A 19,714-nucleotide genomic window follows, 5' to 3' on the forward strand; every position below is an offset into this window, starting at 1 on the left:
TAAAATGCAGCAATATTTATTTTTTCGATCTGTCTCCTAAAGGAGAGGAAACAAAAGCAAAATAAACAAAAGGGGATTAAGAAGTACAAACCACTATGTATAAAATAAGTAAGTAAGCTACAAGGATATATTGTATAACACAGGGAATAGAGCCAATATTTTATAATAACTTTAATGGAGTATAATCTATAAAAATTACAAATCACTATGTTGTACATCTGAAACTGATATATTTTAAATCAACTGTATCTCAGTTAAAAATAATAATATATAAAATTAAAATAAAAAATAGAAATTCTCATCCCCCAGATGGTAGTATTAGGAGGTGAGCCTTTGTGAGGTGCTTAGGTCATGGTGTTGGGACCTTCACAAATGGGATTAGTGCCTTATAAAAGAGGCTCCAGAGAGATCCCTAGCCTCTTCAACCATGTGAGGACAGCAAGAAGGCACTGGCTATGAACCCAGGAAGGGCCCTCACCAGAAGGCAACTGTGCTGGCACCTTGATCTTGGACTTTTCAGAACTGTAAGCAATAAATTTCTGTTTTTTATAACTAAAATAATAAAATAAAATAATGTGTTTTGTGTTTTTTGAATGGATTGTTCTGTAGATATCTGTTAGGTGTAATTGTTTTATAATGTTGTTAAAATCTTCTATTTACTTGCTGACCTTGTCTTGTTCCATCCTGTATTGAAAATGGGATATTGATGTTTCCAACTATTATTGTTGAATTGTCTAATTGCTCATTCATTTCTTTCAATTTTGTTTCATTCATTCTCGGGATCAGTTGTTATGTATATGTATATAATTGTTATATTTTCTAGTTGCATTGACTCTTTTATCATTATAAAATATTCTTTCTTTGTCTCTAGTAACAATTTTTGTGTTGAAGACCATTTGGTCTGATGTTAGTAAAGCCACTCCAGCTCTTGTTTGATTACTGTTTACAGGTAAATATTTTTTCATTTTTTCAGTTTCAGTCTATTTGTGCCTTTGAATTTAAGAATGCCTCTTGTACACTGCATATAAAACATTAAAAAATTCCATTAACACGATCTCTGCCTTTAAATTGTGATGTGTAATGAATTTACATTTGGTGCAATTTTGATAAGGTGGTATTTATTCTTGCCATTTTGCTAATTGTTTTCGTTATGTCTTATCTTTTTTTTTCTATCCTCTGTTACTGCCTTCTTTTGTGTTAAATAGATATTTTCTCGTGTGCTCTTTTGATTCCTTTGTCACTTCTTTTACTATTTTTTTAAAAAATGAATGGTGTTTTTTTTAAATTTATTTATTTTATTTATTTATTTTTTGGCTGCATTGGGTCTTTGTTGCTGCGTGTGGGCTTTTCTCTAGTTGCGGCGAGCAGGGGCTACTCTTCGTTGCGGTGTGCGGGCTTCTCATTGCGGTGGCTTCTCTTGTTGCGGAACATGGGCTCTAGAGCGCAGGCTCAGTAGTTGTGGCACATGGGCTTAGTTGCTCTGCGGCACGTGGGATCTTCCCAGACTAGGGCTCGAACCTGTGTCCCCTGCATTGGTAGGCGGATTCTTAACCACTGTGCCACCAGGGAAGCCCTCTTTTACTGTTTTTTGTTAGTCATATTCTTAGGGGTTGCCTGGAGCTTCTTACTATTAACAATTTATAACAATTTAGTTTGGATTAATACCAATTTAATTTCAATAGTATATAAAAACTTTGCTTCAGTATATCTCCATTTCCTCCCTGCCCCTCCATACTGTTATTGTTCTACAAGGTACATCTTTATACATTCTGTGCAGATCAGCACAGCTTTATAATTATTGCCTTTTGCAGTTATCTTTTATTTCAGATAGGAGAAAAAAGTTACAAACAAAAGTTACACTTATATTATCTTTTTTACTTCTGTAATCACCTTTACCAGTGTTCTTTATTTATTCACTTGGATTTGAAGTACTATCTAGTGAGTGTCATTTTATTTTAACCTGAAGGACTCCTTTTAATATTTTTTGTAGGGCAAGTTTTCTAGTGATGTAGTCTGTCAATTTTGTTATTTGAGAATATCTTAATTTTTTCTTTGCTTTTGAAGGATAATTTTGCTGGTTATAGAATTCTTGTTTGACAGTCTTTTTCTTTTATAATTATGAATTTGTCGTCTCACAGCCTCTAGCCTGAATGGTTTCTGATGAGAAAAGGGCTGTTACTTTAATTGAGGATACCTTTTGCATGGTGAGTTGCTTTGAAGATTCTCTTTGTCTTTGTATTTTGATAGTTTGATTATGACATACATATGTATAGGTATTTTGGAGTTTATCCTTAGAGTTTATGGAACTTCTTGGATTTGTAATTTTTAAAATCAAATATGGCAAGTTTTTAGCCATTATCTCTTCAAATATTCATTGTACCCCTTTCTCTCTCTTCTCTCCTTCTGAGGATTTCATTATGCACATGTTGGTTTGCTTGATGTTGTCTCTGAGACTGTTCTTTTTTGTGTGTGTATGTGAGGAAGACTTTATTCAAGGGGACTACAGCAATGGGGTTTTGTAGTAGGGGAGAGAGATTGGACTCAACTCCTCTGTTCATTTTTCTTCCTACATTTTACTTTGTTCCTTAGATTGGAAAATTTCAGTTAACCTATCTTCAAGTTTGCCAATTCTTTCTTGCCTGCTCAGATATGCTATTGAATCCCTCTAATGAATATGTCATTTCAGTTATTCTACTTTTTAGCAACAGAATTTTTATTTTGTTCCTTTTTTATAATTTCTGTCTCTTTATTAATAGTCTCTATTTGGTCAGACATCATTGTCATACTTTCCTTTAATCCTTTAGACCTGGTTTCCTTTAGTTCTTTAATGTATTTAAAATAGGTTGTATACAGTCTTTGTCTTGTAAGTCCCACATTAGGGCTTCCTCAGGGGTAGTTTCTGTTGATTGCTTTTTTCCCTGTGTATAGGCCATATTCTCTTGTTTTTTGTTTTTGTTTTTTTGTATGTCTTATAATGATTTGTTGAAGACTGAGCATTTAAATAATATATATGGCAACTCTGAAAATTCGAGTCTGGGATATTTGGTGGTGCTGCTTTTTATAGAAGTTTTTGTTTGTGACTTTGCTGAACTAACTCTGTAAAGTCTATATTCTTTGTCATATATTTCCACTGAAGTCTCAGTTTGGCTAGCTTGGTGGTCAGCTAATGATTGGATGGAGATTTCCTTAAATGCCAGGAATCAGTAAGTCTCCTAGTCTTTCCTGAGGGGCTCTGTGTGTATGTGTATATTGGGGGCATGCTTCAGCATTTAATCAGACAGTTTACAACTCTATCTTAGTCTTCCCCTCCTGCTTGTGCAGAGCCTCAAAGCCAGCCCAGTGTGAGCACTTACAGCCTCTCAGGTCTTTCCTGGGCATTCACACAACCTTGGGTATGTGCACAGCTCTCCATATATGATGTGGTCTTCTAGATTTCCAGGGATAAATTGGAGTTTTCAAATCCCCTGTAGACAGCCTATTCCCCAGCTTTTGCTTTTAAGCTTTTGGTTAATTGTTTGCCCCAGCAGTTGTACACTGTCTCAAGCAGTTACAAAATTAAACAGTTGCCTCTAATTGTTTTGACATATACCTCTAAGGAAAATGCTTTTCTCACTGCACAACTCTGACTCAGGTCAAAGAGAGCCTGGCAAGTGGAACCCATTAGCTATGTCAGATAATGACAGTTCTCTGGGAGTAAGTCTTTGAAGGAGTTCCAGCCCTGTTCTGTCCCCTTCTGTGGCTGCCAGGCTCCTGCTTTTCACTATGATTGTAGGCTGTTGGTTTTCAAGACTACTATGGAGTTGAGGTGGGGGTTAGGAGAAATGATGGGAGTAGGGCAAGCTAAAAGACCAAAATTTGCTGTTCTTGAGATTCAACCATTTTTCTTTAACACATGCTCTCCAATTGTGGCAAGCCTCTGGTTAAACCCCCAGATTTCTGAAAAAGTTGAATCTGACAATTTTTGCTGTATTTTCATTGCTTTTATCAAAGAGGGATTTTTTTGGAGGTCCTTACTTTGCTATTTTCACTGATACCACTCTCTCACCTTTACTCTTTCTTTTTCTTTTCTTTTTTTTCTTTGTCGCACTGTGTGGCATGTGTGATCTTAGTTCTCCAACCAGGGATTGAACCCATGCTCCCTGCAGTGGAAGCACAGATTCTTAACCACTGGACCACCAAGGAAGTCCCTCACCTTTATACTTAAAATAATTTATTCCTGTATATTGAATTTTATGTTGGCATTATTTTCTTTCAGCACATTAAAGATATCTTTCCACTGTGTCTGGATTTAATTTTTCCTGTTCAGAAGTCAGTAGTTAACATAACTGCTATTCCTCTGGTTGTACTTTGTACGTTTCCTATTGCTTTTAAAGGATTTTCCCAGTGGCCTTAGGTTTATATAGTTTGATGAAGTTCCATGTATCCCCTCGCCACCCAAGGCATGTTGGCTTCTTGTATCTATTATGGAATGATGTCTTTCACAAGTCTGGAAAATTCACTACTATTATCTTCAGATTTTGCTTCTGTTTCATCTTCTCTCTTCTGTCTTGCTAGGACTCTAAGTAGGTGTGTGTTTTTTGCCATATATTTTCATGCCCTGTATTTTGTATTACCCAGGGTTTGGTCTCTCCATACTTTAAGTTGAATATTTTCTTCTGAACTAGTTTCCAATTACCAGTTCTCCCTTCAGTAGCACCTAATCTGCTTTAAATCTCATTCATGATTTTTTAAATTTTCAGTTGTAGATTTAAAAAAAAATATTCAAAACTGAGTTACTTTTTATAGCTCCTAATCTCTCATTTGTGTTTTTGACCATAGCAAATGTAGTGTTTTTTGTTTGTTTTTCCCAATTTTTTAATTGTAGTAAAATACACGTAACATAAAATTTAACATCTTAATCATAGCTCTTTCATCTTATAAACCTGAAAGTCTATACCTAATAAACAATAATTCCTCATCCCCCCCCTTTCTTCCAGCCCTTGCAACCACCTTTGATTGGTTCTACTTTCTGTCTCTATGATTTCTGAGTACTTTAAGGCAGCAGTCCCCAACCTTTTTGGCACCAGGGACCGGTTTTGTGGAAGACAGTTTTTCCATGGACGGGGGTGGGGGGGGGATGGTTTTGGGATGATTCAAGCACACTACATTTATTGTGCACTTTATTTCCATTATTATTACATTGTAATATATAATGAAATAATTATACAACTCACCATAATGCAGAATCAGTGGGAGCCCTGAGCTTGTTTTCACTTGCCACTTACTGATAGGGTTTTGATATGAGTCTGCAAGCAATTGATTTATTATGGTCTCTGTGCAGTCAGACCTCTCTGCTAATGATAATCTGTATTTGCACCCACTCCCCAGCACTGGCATCACCACCTCAGCTCCACCTCAGATCATCAGGCATTAGATTCTCATAAGGAGCACGCAACCTAGGTCCCTCGCATGCGCAGTTCACAGCAGGGTTTGAGCTCTTATGAGAATCTAGTGATGCAGCTGATCTGACAGGAGGCGGAGCTCAGGTGGTAATGAGAGTGATAGGGAGCAGCTATAACTACAGAAGAAGCTTCACTCGCTCGCCCACCACTCACCTTTTGCTGTGTGGCCCGGTTCCTAACAGGCCACAGACTGGTCTGTGGCCTGGGGGTTGGGGACCCCTGCTTTAAGGTACCTCATATAAGTGGAGTCATATACCAATAGTATTTATCTTTTTGTGACTGACTTGTTTCACTTAGCATAATGTCCTCAGGTTTCATCCATGTAGCATGTACCAGAAATTCCTTCCTTTTTTAAGGCTGAATAATATTCCATTGTGTGTATATACCATATTTGCTTATCCATTTAATCTGTCAATGGACAATTGGGTTCCTTCCACATTTTAGCCATTGTGAATAATACTGCTATGAATATAGGTATACAGATGTCTCTTCAAGATCCTGTTTTCAATTATTTTGGGTTTATATCCAGAAGTGGAATTGCTGGATCATATGGTAATTTTACATTTAAGTTTTTAAGGAACTGATACTCTTCTCCACAGAATGTAGTGTTTTTTGGTTGTAATAAAACACATATAAAATTTACATTTTAAATGTATAGTTCTTTGGTATTAAGTACATTCACATTGTTGTGCAACCATCACCACCATCCATCTCTAGAACTTTTTTCATCTTGCAAAATTGAAACTCTGTCCCCACTAAACAATAATCCCGGGTGAGAGGGAGGCTCAAGAGGGAGGGGATATGGGGATATATGTATATCTATAGCTGATTCACTTTGTTGTACAGCAGAAACTAACACAATATTGTAAAGCAACTATACTCCAATAAAGACGTAAAAAAAGAAAAAAAAACCAATAATCCTCTCTCCCAGTCCCCTGGAAACTACCATTCTACTTTCTGATTCTATGAATTTGACTTCTCTATAGGTACCTCATAGAAGTGGAAATCAGACAATTTTGTCCTTTTGTGAATGGCTTATTTCACTTAGCGTAGTGTCTTCAAGGTTCATACATTTTGTAGCATGTGTCAGAATTTCCTTCCTTTTTAAGGCTGAATGATATTCCATTTTATGGATAAACCACATTTTGTTTATCCATTCATCTGTCGATGGATGCATGGATTGCTTCTACCTTTTAACTATAGTGAATAATGCTGTTAAACATAGTTGTAAAGTATCTGTTTGAGTCCCTGTCTTCACTTCTTTTGGGCATGTTTCCAGAAATGGAGTTGCTGGATCATGTGATAATTCTATATTTAATTTTTTGAAGAGCCACCATACCATTCTCCACTGCAGCTGCACCAGTTTACATTCTCACCAACAACATACAGGATTCCAATGTCTCCACATCCTCGCCATCACTTGTTATTTTCTGTTTCTTTGATATATCCTAGTGGGCATTAAGTGATATTTTACTGTGGCTTTGATTAGCACTTCCCTTATGATTAGTAATGTTGCATATCATTTTATGTGCTTATTGGCCATTGATAGATCTTCTTTAGAGAAATGTCTATTCAAGTCTTTTGCCCATTTTTAACAGGGTTGTTTGTTTTTGCATTATTGTAAGTGCAGTTTTTTGATAGTCCATATTGGGTAATTCTGACTTCTCATGTCTTGTGCATCTGTTTTTGGTTTCTGTTGTTTCTTGCTCATGGTGTCTAATTTCTTTGTGTGTGCTAGACATTGTATCTGCAGAATTATTTTGAGGAATAATATGAGACCTAGGATGATTGTATCATTTTTGAACAGGTTTTATTTTGTTATCGCTAAGGTTCTTTATTCTTAAAGAAGCCACCTTAATCCCAGTGCAAGCCTGAAGCCAACCAGATGAGCAAAACAAGGCAGTGGTGCATGGGAGGGCTGGTTTGCTTTTCAGGACTTCTCCACATTTAGGGTTTATCCCTTTGTGCTTCCAACACAAGTTGAAGGCTGGTTTCTCAGAGTCTGACTCATGCTTTTACTCTGTGCCTGTAGCCCCCAATTTCTGGATTATTTCGGGTAACTTCAGCATCTATAGTAAAACTCCCAGATGTTAGGACCTTACACAGAAAATTTACTTCTCCTTCATGTAATAGTCCACTGTGGATGTTCCTCACCAATGATCAGTTTTCCTCTGCATGGTGATTCGGGCCTGGCTTTTGGCCGCTGTGGTTCTGCTATCTGCTAGGTTGGTAGCATCATCTAGGGCCTGAACTTCCTTTTTGTCCAGCTGGCAGATGGGGAGTACAGTGCAGAGGATGCACACATGCTTTTCACCTATGTTGGCCTGGACATGACATGTACAGTAACTGTAGATGTTCCACTGGGGAGAGCTAGTCACGTGGCCTGCTTAGATGCAAGTGTGAAGTGGGCGAAGTGTAGTCCACGGTTAGCAGCTGCATGTCTGCTTGCTGGACAGTTACCTCTGCCTCAGTCCTTCTTCTTGGCCCTGAAATATCTGTGCACATTCTTCTTTTGCAGCTGTACTCATCTTCCCCAGGGAGACAAATCCAGGTATGGCTCTTGAGGTTTGGTGACTGAACTAACACAAAGGCTATCTGCTGCTCATACTGTTCAGTAATGGAGCCAAACCATTGACAATTGCAATGGAAAAAACCTTCCATTTGAAAGGGGAGAAATGGAAGATAAACATCAGTCCTTGGTTCAAAGCAAGAGTGACACCCTGAGGACAGGTATTATGAAGGCGTCTGTCAATGACTATTAAACAGAGGCCACCAGGAACTCACCTGGCACCTGTGATGGAACAGGTTGGGACCATACACCATGGGGAACTGTGGGGCATTGATGTGAGAGGGTGTTAGAAAGAATCTGTTACAGGATTTGGGCTTTGGTTGGATGATTTTGGGGAGGATCGAAGAAAGTAGAGTGCTGTCAATAAGCAGGGGCCATTTTATGAATGAGAATCTTAACAAATTTTATCTAAGGCAGGGTGGATTAGGGCGAGGCTAATGCTGCAATTGGTAAGGAAGCAGCCCTTCCACATGTTAGCCGGGAGAGGCCACATGTGGTGTTTTAGGGCTTGGACAAAGTTCATGTTTTGTTTGTGCTCTGATGTGATGATGGCGATGGCGTGGTCTTGTCTTGATCCATCCTGGTTCTACTGTGGTCTCGTCTGATTCTCTTACCTCTGCCCTGGGAGTGTCTGCCCAGACTCCTTGCCCTGACCATGGGAGGCTTTTCCTTGTCCTTTGTCCTCTGTGGGCACAGCTGCCTGGGACCTTGGAGAGGATCTCTCCCTTGACGGGCGGGGTCTGCCCAGATTCCAGAGCTTGCTTCTGCTTGTGGAGTTTGGAGGCTGGGGATTGTTTTGACAGTCACTGACTTATTTTAGACTTATGTTTCTTTGGCAGTAGAATTCCGCCCAAATTCTAGTAGCTTCTGATCTGTTTGCTTTCAGCAGTTCCATGTGCCCGTCACTACACCCCGAGTTCTTTCCTAGTCATGACCCTCTGGCCTGGTCATTATCTTTGCTTTCTCATGCCTGGTCATTATCTTTGCTTTCTCATGCCTGTGTCTCTTTCTGCTCAGGGTATCTTGAAGGCATGGCTGTGGGTGGGAGAGAAACCCTATTATCTGATCTGTGTGTACAGCTGAGCCCTCTGTTTAACCAAGGAGTCTTCATGGGCCTATGCTTCTCAGAACAGTTTCAGCCTTACATCTTACTCTTGGGGTGCAGAGGGGGAGGCTTTTCCCACAAGGTGAGCCCCATGTTTCTGGACTGTCTCTAGGTGCTTTCTGGTCTTTCAAGTAGGCCAGTTTTTGCCTAAGCTCTTCTCTTGCTGTGATGCCTGTTTCGGCAGAGCGGGTAACAGTCACCCAGGCTGCTGGCACTCCATTTTCTCCTGTCCTTGAGCTGGAGGCTGGGTGTGAGTGTGGTCTGCCTTCAGATGATCACTGCTTTGCAATGCATAAAATAGGGCTTCCTCATTACCAGCTGCCTGACAACGGTTTTTATTATGGCATCACCCCAGTTCAGAGAAGCCATTTGTGTCTTAATTCATCTCTGTTGAAATATGTATTTAATGATAGAGAATTTAAAAGAGGAAAATTTCTGAACCAAACTCTTTGGGGATTGTTTGAACCATTTTCTGTTTCTCTGTTTCTCTACCACTTGGATGTGAAGCCATACATTCGTGGCCGTTTTCTAGGCAGACATTATAAGGGCACAGTACTGGAAGTTCATCTTTCTTGTTTTTAACTTTTAAAAGTTAAAAAGTTTTAAAGGCTGTTTTTAATCAACCTTTTCTGATTTCTTATAAGAAGAAAAAATTAGATGCTTCAGTTTTGGGGGACTAAATTGGGATATACATAAGATAAATAAAATCAGTGAAGAAAACCACTTTGAACCCAAGTTGCAGTGATGTCGAAAACTCACAGGGCACCCCTCCCTCTTTGCATTGTGGTGGCTGAAGCCTGGGGCCCTTCCCTTGCTCTGAGTCTGTCTCTGCTTTGGAGAAAGGAGGATATGAGTACCTGGCCTGTATCCTCTTGGGGAATTCTCTTGTGGAAGCAAAATGAGATGACTGACATGCAAACATGTTGGATAGTAAAGCTCTCTGGGTATAAAAGGCATTATTTCATCCTGAAGTACTTTGGGGGATAAATAACTTATTGCCACACTAAGTTCATCCTCTGAGGCCAGGTGCTCCTACGATAATGTACCCAAGCCAACCTTGGAAACTTATAGCATCTCAGAGTGAGGAGGGCCAGCGGGCATGTCCCTCTGTGATTTTTACTGAGTTGGGTGCTTTTCCAGGGAGTTCTGGGCTATATTCATAATTGTCCGTAAGCAAATAGAAACAGTCCGAAGTGGTGCCCCTTCACACAGAGTGCAGTTTACAGGGGTCTGTAGCATGACACAGTTAATAATCGCCCATGATACTTAAGTGCCCCAGACTGGTAGTTTGAGTTTTCATGGAATTTTAAACAGATGAGATTTTGTAATAGAGCCATGTTTCTTACTGATGTCTTCCATAACCCCTTATGATTAAACTGTTGCTGAATTTCCTAGACTTGATTAATTACCTCATTAATTAAACAGACAAATAATGAAGTAGATTATTTTGCTTACTGAGAAATTGTTAATCTTGAGGTAGCTGTACTTCTCTAGGTCCACTTAGGAAGCTGGAATTTTTCATTTAATGGTCTTTTCAAATTCATGTATTATCCATGTGATCAGCATGGAGATTGACATTGACAGAGGTGTTATTTTATCTCAGGGCACTGGGGTGACATGTGGACCACTGGTCCCCACAGGGGCTGTGACCCTGGCTTCTGCCATCTCTCTTCCCTACTTCCTGGAGTTCCTGAAACTGGGCTCCGGCCCCTGGGGACACAGCTCCCCACTGCCCGGCATCCTTGGCTCTGAGGGGCTTCTTGCTCTTAGCTACACCCCACATGGTGTCTGTTATTTCTCTTTTACTTGCTCTGGGCATCACTGCACCTTCTGGGCACAGCTTCTCCTGGGCGGACGGGGCAGCCTGGGAGCTGGCAGAGTGTGCCCACTGCCCCAGCGTTCTGTGGCCGGGCTCCGAGTCTCTCCTGTCTGGAGGACGGAGCATGGCGGGGCTGAGGCCCTGTGCTCTGCTGGACATGTGAGAGGAGCCTAGCTGTCAGCCCCCTTCCTTCAGACCCACGAGGAAGCGCCTGGAGCCAGGGGCCCCAGGTCAGCTTGGTGAGGCTGGGGTCCTTGGCCGGGGCTGTCTGCCTGCGGTCAGATCTTGTTCAGCTGGGCACACCCTCCAGACCGGCCCAGGCTCAGCTGGGCTCCCCCAAGGGTGCCCGAGGGCGAGGCCCCGCACTGTTATCCGCAGCACCCATTAGGCCAAGAACCAGATTGGAATGCCGAGCTGGAAGCAAGCTGCAAGTCCTTACTGAACAGAGGATTAAATTCCACCCTGAGGCGAGGACTCTCTGGTGATTGGTCTCCAGGATCTCAGTTACGAACCCCCACTCCATGAGGCCCAGGCGCGGGGCGGGCGCCATAGGCCTGTCGCTTCGCCTGTGAAGGCAAACCTGAGACTCCCAGTCCCTTATCGGCCCTCTAGCACCCAGAGGATGACAACAGAAGCTGTGATCTGTGGACCTTCAGGGTTCTCCAAGACCCCTTCAGGGGGGAGACATGATTCCCATGTTTTCATAAAGATCCGGAAACAGGATTTCCCTTCTCACAGTGCTGATCCCTGAGCTGATGGCACAGAAGTGATGGCTGGCAAAACTGCTGGCACCTGAGCACCATCGCGCCGGGGGCCGGGGCGGGGGGGGGCGGCCGTCGGGCCGACTCTCATAGAGTCCTTCAGCACCACCACTGCATAGAGAGCCACTTGCGTGCGAAGAGAATGTCCTCGATGAAGCAGTAAGAATGAGAAATTTAATTAAATCTTGACCCTTGGGCACATGTCTTTTAAATGTTCTGAGAGACAGACTGGGAATTTGCACAATGCACGTCTGCAGATGGAATCACGACAGTTGTTTCGAGGAAAAGCAAGCGCTTATGCTTTTTTTGGGTGGGGAGCTGAACTCGCCCCTCTTCTCATGGAACACTGTTTTTACTTTAAAGAATAACTGACAGACAAACCATGGTTATTCAGACTTGTGTTTTTGGCAGACAATGTCTGAAAATTGGACTAAGTGAGCCTGTGACTTCAAAGGAAATAACTGCCGGTGTTTGTTGCAACTGACAAAATTTGAGTTTTCAGTCAAAAATCAGAATTTTGAAAACTTGTGTCTGCTATGGTGAGCTTGACAGCTTCCCAGTACTTAAAGATGTTTCTGATGAACTCAGTGGTGATGTTAACAAATGTGATTTATTGACATTATATATTGAAATGTATTCAGGAAGATCCGCATAACTCACTGAGCCAGTATTTTCCAAAATGACTGATGCATGATGTCACACCAACCACGCACGGATGAAATATATGTTTAGGGCGCAAGATTGCTAGATAATGGGTTTTAATGTTAATAAAAGTTTATTGATGGGGTTTCAGATTCCATGTTGCAAGTAACCTTTAAGAAATGACCACTTCCTGAGTTTTGATGTCATATCAAAGAATATCCATGATGATCTGATAAACCTATGCAGATACTCCTGTTTCCAGCCACATGTCTGGGTGAGGATGGGCTTTTTTCACATACTTTAACCAAAACAACGTTTCACAACAGATTGAATGCAGAAGCAGGTGTGGCAATCCAGCTGTCTTCTATTAATCCTGACATTAAAGAGTTCCAGAAATTCTTCTAATTTATTTTTGTTTGGAAAATATAGTTATTTTTATTAAAAAGTGTTATTTTCATTGTTATGTAATGGGCTTATTATTCATTGTGAATGAATTACTAAAAAATAATTTTCAAATCTCTCTGTGTTAATTTCAAGTAAATATCAATAAATAGAATCCATTTAAGAAATAATTTGAGGAAAGAAAGGGGTCCTGAGTCCAAAAAGTTTGAGAACCACTGGTCTGGTGTCATAGGAAACGGTGGTGCTTGAGTGGAAACGCGGGTGGTTTTGGTGAAGGGCCTCTGGGCACCGCTGAGATGCTGAGCCGTCACCGAGCACTGAGAAGACTGAGTTCTCTGTTTGTTTCTTTAGGTGACTGCTAACAGGGAAGTGGGGTCAACTGAAAGACTGACATTGGAAAGAAACAGAGATTCATTTCAACTACCATATTGTAAATAATTTTAGAAATTAACATCAGAATTTGATTTTCAAGACAAAGCCCTACAAAAGCAACCAACTGAGCCAGCTTTATTTGTGAAATATGGAAATAAAGGCTTACTTCTCTAAAAAAAAAAGAAAAGACAAAAGCCCTACAGGCAATTCTGCTCTGTGATGGAAAATCTATCTAACCCAGATTGTTCAGTTACTCAACAACATTTATTAGTACCAGCATTATTAGTGGGGTATAGACCTCTGTGCTAAGTGCTAAGAGGGAGACCAAAGGTATTATAGATGGTTTTTTTCTGATGCTAAGAGGTTTTTTCTTCCAGTAATTTATGAGGGAGAGAAGGTGGGTAGGACAAGTTCTCAACTGAAAAGCTGCGTGAGAAGATATAGGACAGAGGAGACAGGAAAGCTGTGCCTGGCTGCAGCAGCTGCTCTGCAGCAGGGCTCTGGGTGGCTGAGGAGGGAGTGACCCTGGGTCTGGTCCTGGAGCCGTCTGGCAGGTTAGGTCCCCTGGACACAGATGCACATTTCACTGCCTGGTATCAGGAAGCAGAGCTGTTGGCTGGCTCACTTGTGGTTTCTGGGTGCCAGTGGAGGATCGAAGGTGAAGAAGCATGCCTCTCAGCTGCAGGGTGGTCATCGTCGTTGGGGGCAGCGCCTGGGGTGTGGAGGTGTGCCCTGTGCGCGCGCCTAGCTCTGCCTTAGCACCTCTCCCTGGCTGGTAACTCTGGGCTGGTTCCATGCTTTTTATGGGAAGAACAGTAAAGCTTCTTCTAATGAGAATTGGGGAGTAGGGAATTCTGATTAATTGCATTTCCCTTTCAGTTCCCAGACCATCAGGAAAAAAAAATTGTAAACCCTAAGATTAAGTTTCTAATTTATTACCTAGAATATGTTAAACGTGATTGAATCTTTCTAAAAAGACAGGATTTTGCAGGGCCTCAAAGCATCATTGACCATAGAATATGACTATTCCCAAGTTCCTGAGAAATCTTACCTGGTTTAGAGCTCCTGCCTCAGAGTAGAAGTGCCTGCAGGGAACACTGTCACTGGGACGAGTGGGTCCTGTCCCCAGCTCCTTGCTAGTAGAAATGAAGTCAGAAACCTGGCTTCCTGTCCCCGATATGACAAGCTGCATGTGCCTTTGAACTCCCTTAAAGCCTGTCTCTTTCCGGAAACTGGGTGTCACTGAGTTTGGTGTCTAGTGACCAACAGGAAGATGGGTGTGTGGTTGAGATCTCTGCCGGAGTTGAGTGGAGGGAGGGCACCTTGAACTTCGGCTTGCTTTCTGAACGCCATCATCACCTCTTGCTGAATAAGAGTCACTCACAGGAGACTCAGCCCCCTTGTCCACCTGCCCTCCCCTGCCAACACATACACACAACCACACAGACACAGGCACACAGGCATGGTCTCCAGAATGAAGGAATAATGACAGTGTGGGAAACGATGTGGAATTGTTAGCCTTCAGGTCACTTGGAAGAGCCCTGGCCACCCCTGTCTGGAGACTTAGCTTCCGATGCCTCTGACGCGTGGATTAGGTGACCTGTGCCCGTCTTAGTTCCCTCTGACATCTTTCATTTCCTTGGCACATGAAGGTTTCCCTCCATTTGTGGGCCGTATCTGAGTTGCTATGTGGAGCGCAGGGCTGTGGCACTTGACGTTAATGAGCTGGCTGGTCTTTAAATAGCACAGCTCCTATAAACAGAATCACCTCTTTTACAGCCTGGTATTGAAGAAGATTGTTCCCAGAGGATTCTGAATGGCTGTTGGAGCATTAGAAAGGCAGGAAAATGCTCCTCACCCCGCCCCTTACGTGAGGCAAGACGGGCTGAGAACACACACACCGTATCAGAGACGTTTCTTTTGGGCTGGGCCGGAATCATCCCTCACAATGCGTTACACTCAGGTTGCATCAGGATGAAGAATGGCCAGGCCAAAATCTCCTTGATTATCGGAAACTTAGTCATTTGTTCTCTGAGTCAGCTTAATGGCGTGTAATGTTCACATCACATTCTTTTGGGGCCAGGCCAAGAACCAGCATGTTTGCCAGCGTTTCAGCAATGAGCTAATCAGGCTTTTGGCTCCTACATTCCTGGCCAAGAGCTCCACTGGAATTAATAGTGTCACTGCAGCAAAGCAGGGTCCTCGCAAAGGTTGCTCTTTCTTTTCCCGTGTCATATGCTGGCCTTTGCTTTCATCAGATGAGCCGTAAGCCCCTTCTCCTCTAGAAGGTCTTCCCAGGCTGAGGCTCTGAGATGTGATGCTAGAAATTCAGCCCAACAGATTATTTACTGAAAAGCCCTGTCCTGACTGCTGCTGAGGATGTAAGTACAGGGGAGAGTCTTTCCGTGTAATCCAGGGAGCATGTAATCCACTTGGTGGGGCATGATGCACGAACACATGTGTCCTCAGTACCATGAAGTGCCAGCCACACATCATCAGAGAAGAGCACGAGAAGTATGTGGAGCTCCTGTATGGGGAGGCAGGCACTTTGGAAGGATGGAAGAAGGCCTTGGAGAGGATGGGCATCTCATCTGCGTCTTGGAGACTGCGGAATGCAGGCTGGCACGTGGGAGGTCGGCAGTAGGTGATAGCTGTCCTAGCTTTATTGCTACACTTCTGTTTTCTAACTAGTAAAATAGAAAAAAGTGTCGTGCACATCTGCCGGGGCCTAGCTTGTGAGATGACAGGGAGCCGCCTGGGGAAGGCGCCCAGGCAGGGTGGGCACCTGGCGGCTGGTGCGCGGCGACCGAGGTGTCTGAGAGCCTGGGTGTTGTCCGCCCTCTGCCACTTCTGCTGCCAGAGTGGATGGAGGAAGCGCCCTCTGTAGCGTGTGGAAATGAACAGTACATGTCTGATTAAGAAAGAGCCGCGGCGACATGCTCTGTCTCTGTCTTACTCGTAAGATGCTCTAAGTAGGGAAACAACCTCTTTGTGATTTTTGAAAAGTGTTTAGTGTGATAAGGGGAAAAGTAAAAAAGTAAAAACAATGAAATCAATAGAGAGGGTATTCTCAAAAAGTTTATGCCAGAGCAGGAATTCAAAAAGATGTTTAAAGGAATTGTTGCTGGCTCTGTAGGATCGCAGTGCACACACCACAAATTGGCTCTCCATTCAACTCCTCTACCACTGACGGGCATCTGGGGTTTCCAGTTTGGGGCTATTAAGAATAAAACTTCTCTGACTGTTCTTGTAGGTTTCTTTGGGCCAACATAGATACACATTTCTCTTGCATATGTATCCAGAAGTGGAATTGTTGTGTCATAGGGTTGGTGTCTGTTTATTTTTAGTAGGTAATTGCCAGACAGTTTTTCAAAGTGGTAAAGCCAGTTTGCAACCTGTCCAAAGATGCTGAGAATTCAGTTGCTCTGCACCCTCCGCAACACTTGCTGGTTTCCGTCCTTTTCACGTCTGCCTTTCTGGAGTTGTGTGCTGGTGTCTCACTGTGGCTTTAGTCTCCATTTGCCTGATCACTGACAACGTGTGTTTCTTCCCACACCACCAAGCAATTCTTCAACATCAGCTGTATTTCCTGCAGTTCCACTCAACTATGACACCACCTACCTGGAGACAGCATCAGATTCCACAGGCCAAGGGCTCAGTCTCACCAGGCCGTCCCTGTCCCCCTTTAGATGCCAATCACAAGTCCAAGTTGTTACCTGTGCTTCTGACCAACTGGCTGTAAACTGGAGGTTCCCATGACCCACCTCCTTGGGTTTGATTAATTTGCTAGAGTGACTCACAGAACTCAGAGAAACATTTACTTATGTTATCAGTTGATTGTAAAGGATACAGATGAACTGCCAGATGGAAGAGATTCGTAAGGTAAGGTATGTGGGAAGGGGCTTGAAGCTCCTGTGCTCTCCGGGTCCACCGCTTTCCCCTCAGCTCTACCTGGTCACCGACCGGGAAGGTCTCCAAAGCCCGAAGCCTAGCCTTTTGGATTTTTATGGAGGCTTCGTTACCCAGGCATAATTGATTAAATCATTTGCCATTGATGATGGAGCTCAATCTCCAGACCCTCTCCCCTCCCTGGAAAGGTCCAGCCCTCTAATCATGTGGTTGGATCCCCTGGCCACCAGGTCCCATCCTTGGGTTACCTAGGGACTTTCTAAAAGTTATTTCATTAACATAGCAAAAGATACCTTTATCCCTCTTTCACTTCAGGAAATTCCAAGGGTTTTAGGAGCTCTTTGCCAAGAATGGGGATAAAGACCAAATATGTATTTCTTGTGGTAAATCACATTGAGCACTTCTTTATGTTACTGTCCATTTGAAGGTCCTCTTTTGTGAAGTGCTTGCTCAAGTCTCCTGTCCATTTTTGGTTTGTTCTCTCTTTTTTTAAAAATTGTAGTGGTTTTTGTATGTCCTGGAGACAAATTCTTTGTTTAATATATACATTGCAAACATCTTCCCCCAGTGGGTAGCCTGTCTTTTCACTCTTTTAATGATGTCTTTTGATAAATAGAAGTTCTTATTAGTAAGTTAGATTTATCCATCTTTTCTTTTATGAGTAATGTTTAGTGTGTCTGGTTTAAGAAAAATGTGTTTACCTCAAGGCCATGACGATATTCTTCCGTGTCTCCCTCTAGAACCTTTATTATATTCCTTTAACATTTAGGTCCAGTCCAGTCGTGTCTAGTGTGAGATATAAGTCCAGGTTCCCGTTTTCTATGTGGATATCCAGTTCATCTAGTCTCATTTACTGAAAAGACTATTTTCCCCGCCAAATTACAGGTGGTACCTTTGCAGAAGATCAAGTGCCCTTATGGATCAGGGTCCAGTAAGGAGACAGTAGTTACACCAGTAATTTGAATAGGGAACATTTATTATAAAGAATCGTTAACTAGCAAAGGATTAACTAACTATCAAACAGGGTAAAGAGTAAGGTTGCTGTAAAGAATACAGGAATAGCAGATGTAGGGAGCAGCCGCTACCTCTGGAGCTGAGGGGAAGTACCTGGAGATGGAACAGACTCAGAAGAGGGTCTCCCCAACAAGTCGAAGGTTCAGCATTGCTGGAGAAGTCATGGCTGTGACCCACTGGAGAAATTCACTGAGGTTCTTCAAGCTGGGGTTGGCTGCTGTGGTGCCCGTGATACACTAGGAAGTCACCTGCAGGGATGCCTGCTGTACTCATTGAGAAACTGCCCCCTGGCCTTCATGCTACAGAGCAAGAAAAAAAAACAAAACCCTGAAACCTGAAAGAGAACCCCCTTCCTCTTGCAGTGCTCTCTCCTGACAATGCCATGACTGTGTCAGCTGGCCGTGGAGAAATGTTCTTAGGGTCCAGCACTAGTACCACAAAAACAGAGCAAAGATGGGTGATTTGGGGCCGAGAGGCAATAAATAGATAATGGGCACACCCTCCATGTGTGGGTCTGTTTCTTGACTATGTTCTGTTTCATTGATCTATTTCTCCATCTGTCAGAGCCACTATACTGATTACTGTAGCTTTACAGTTCTCATCCTGATAATGGCTGGTGGGGTCCTCCACCTGTGTTTGTCTAGGGTGGCCGCACTACTCTTAAGTTCTTTGCATATCTTTATCATTTTAGAATCAACGTACCAATTCCTACAAAAAATCTGTTAGGATTTTCATTGGTGTGTTTTGGTTCCGTAGATCAGTTCAGAGGAGAATTGACATGTTTATAATACTGAGTCTTCTAAATCAAAGAATATGGTTTATTCCTTCTTGTATGTTGTCTTTAATATTTTCCAATGATGTTTTGTTGTTTTTAATGTAGAGGTCTTGCATAGGTTTTGTTTGATTTATTTCTGAAAATTTTTTTGATGATATTGCTGTTACTATATAGAAATGCAGGTGGGTTTTGCATATTGACCTTCTATCCAGTGACCTTGCTAAATTTACTTAAGAAATGTTGGTGTAATGGTGTTAAGATCTTCAGCTATGATTGCAGATTTATCTATTCCTCTTTCTAGTTCTGCTTTTGCTTTGTATATTTTAAACAGACAATATTAGTTGCATACCAATTTAGGGTCTTATGGTTTCTTATTGAATTGACCCTTTTATCATTGTGAAGTGTCCTTCTTTTTCTCTGCTCTTATGTTTTGCCTTAAGGTATTTTTTTCTGATGATAATAAAGCCACTGCAGCTTTGCGTTACTTAGTGTTCATGTGGTACAGCTTTTTCTATTCTTTCAACCTACAGTAAGGACTGTATCCTTACTTTCATTTTTTAAATTATTATTATTTTTAAATTTTATTTATTTTTTTTGGCGGTGTTGGGTCTTCGTTGCTGCACACGGGCTTTCTCTAGCTGTGGTGAGCGGAGGCTACTCCTCTTGCAGTGTGCAGGCTTCTCATAGCGGTGGCTTCTCTTGTTGCGGAGCACAAGCTCTAGGCTTGTGGGCTTCAGTAGTTGTGGCTCGAGGGCTCTAGAGCGCAGGCTCAGTAGTTGTGGTGCACCGGCTTTGTTGCTCCATGGCATGTGGGATCTTCCCTGACCAGGGATCGAACCCGTGTCCCCTGCATTGGCAGGCGAATTCTTAACCACTGCACCACCAGGGAAGTCCCTGCATCCTTA

At 42.4% G+C, this 19,714-nt stretch overlaps 1 protein-coding gene across 14 annotated transcripts in view; it reads left to right on the plus strand.

Moving 5' to 3' along the window:
- PCBP3 (poly(rC) binding protein 3) overlaps window positions 1–19,714 on the plus strand; it is a 214,895-nt gene that overhangs the window by 21,230 nt on the left and 173,951 nt on the right. Inside the window, exon 1 of one of the 14 annotated variants that reach the window (XM_057545899.1) lies at window positions 15,311–15,492. The exons of the other annotated variants lie outside the window; for them this stretch is intronic. The gene's annotated coding sequence lies outside the window, so the exon portion shown is untranslated. Of the gene's footprint in view, window positions 1–15,310; window positions 15,493–19,714 lie in introns of those variants that run through there. 14 annotated transcript variants of the gene reach the window in all.

This window comes from Balaenoptera acutorostrata, chromosome 4, assembly GCF_949987535.1.
Source record: "Balaenoptera acutorostrata chromosome 4, mBalAcu1.1, whole genome shotgun sequence".
NCBI classification, from domain to species: domain Eukaryota; kingdom Metazoa; phylum Chordata; class Mammalia; order Artiodactyla; family Balaenopteridae; genus Balaenoptera; species Balaenoptera acutorostrata.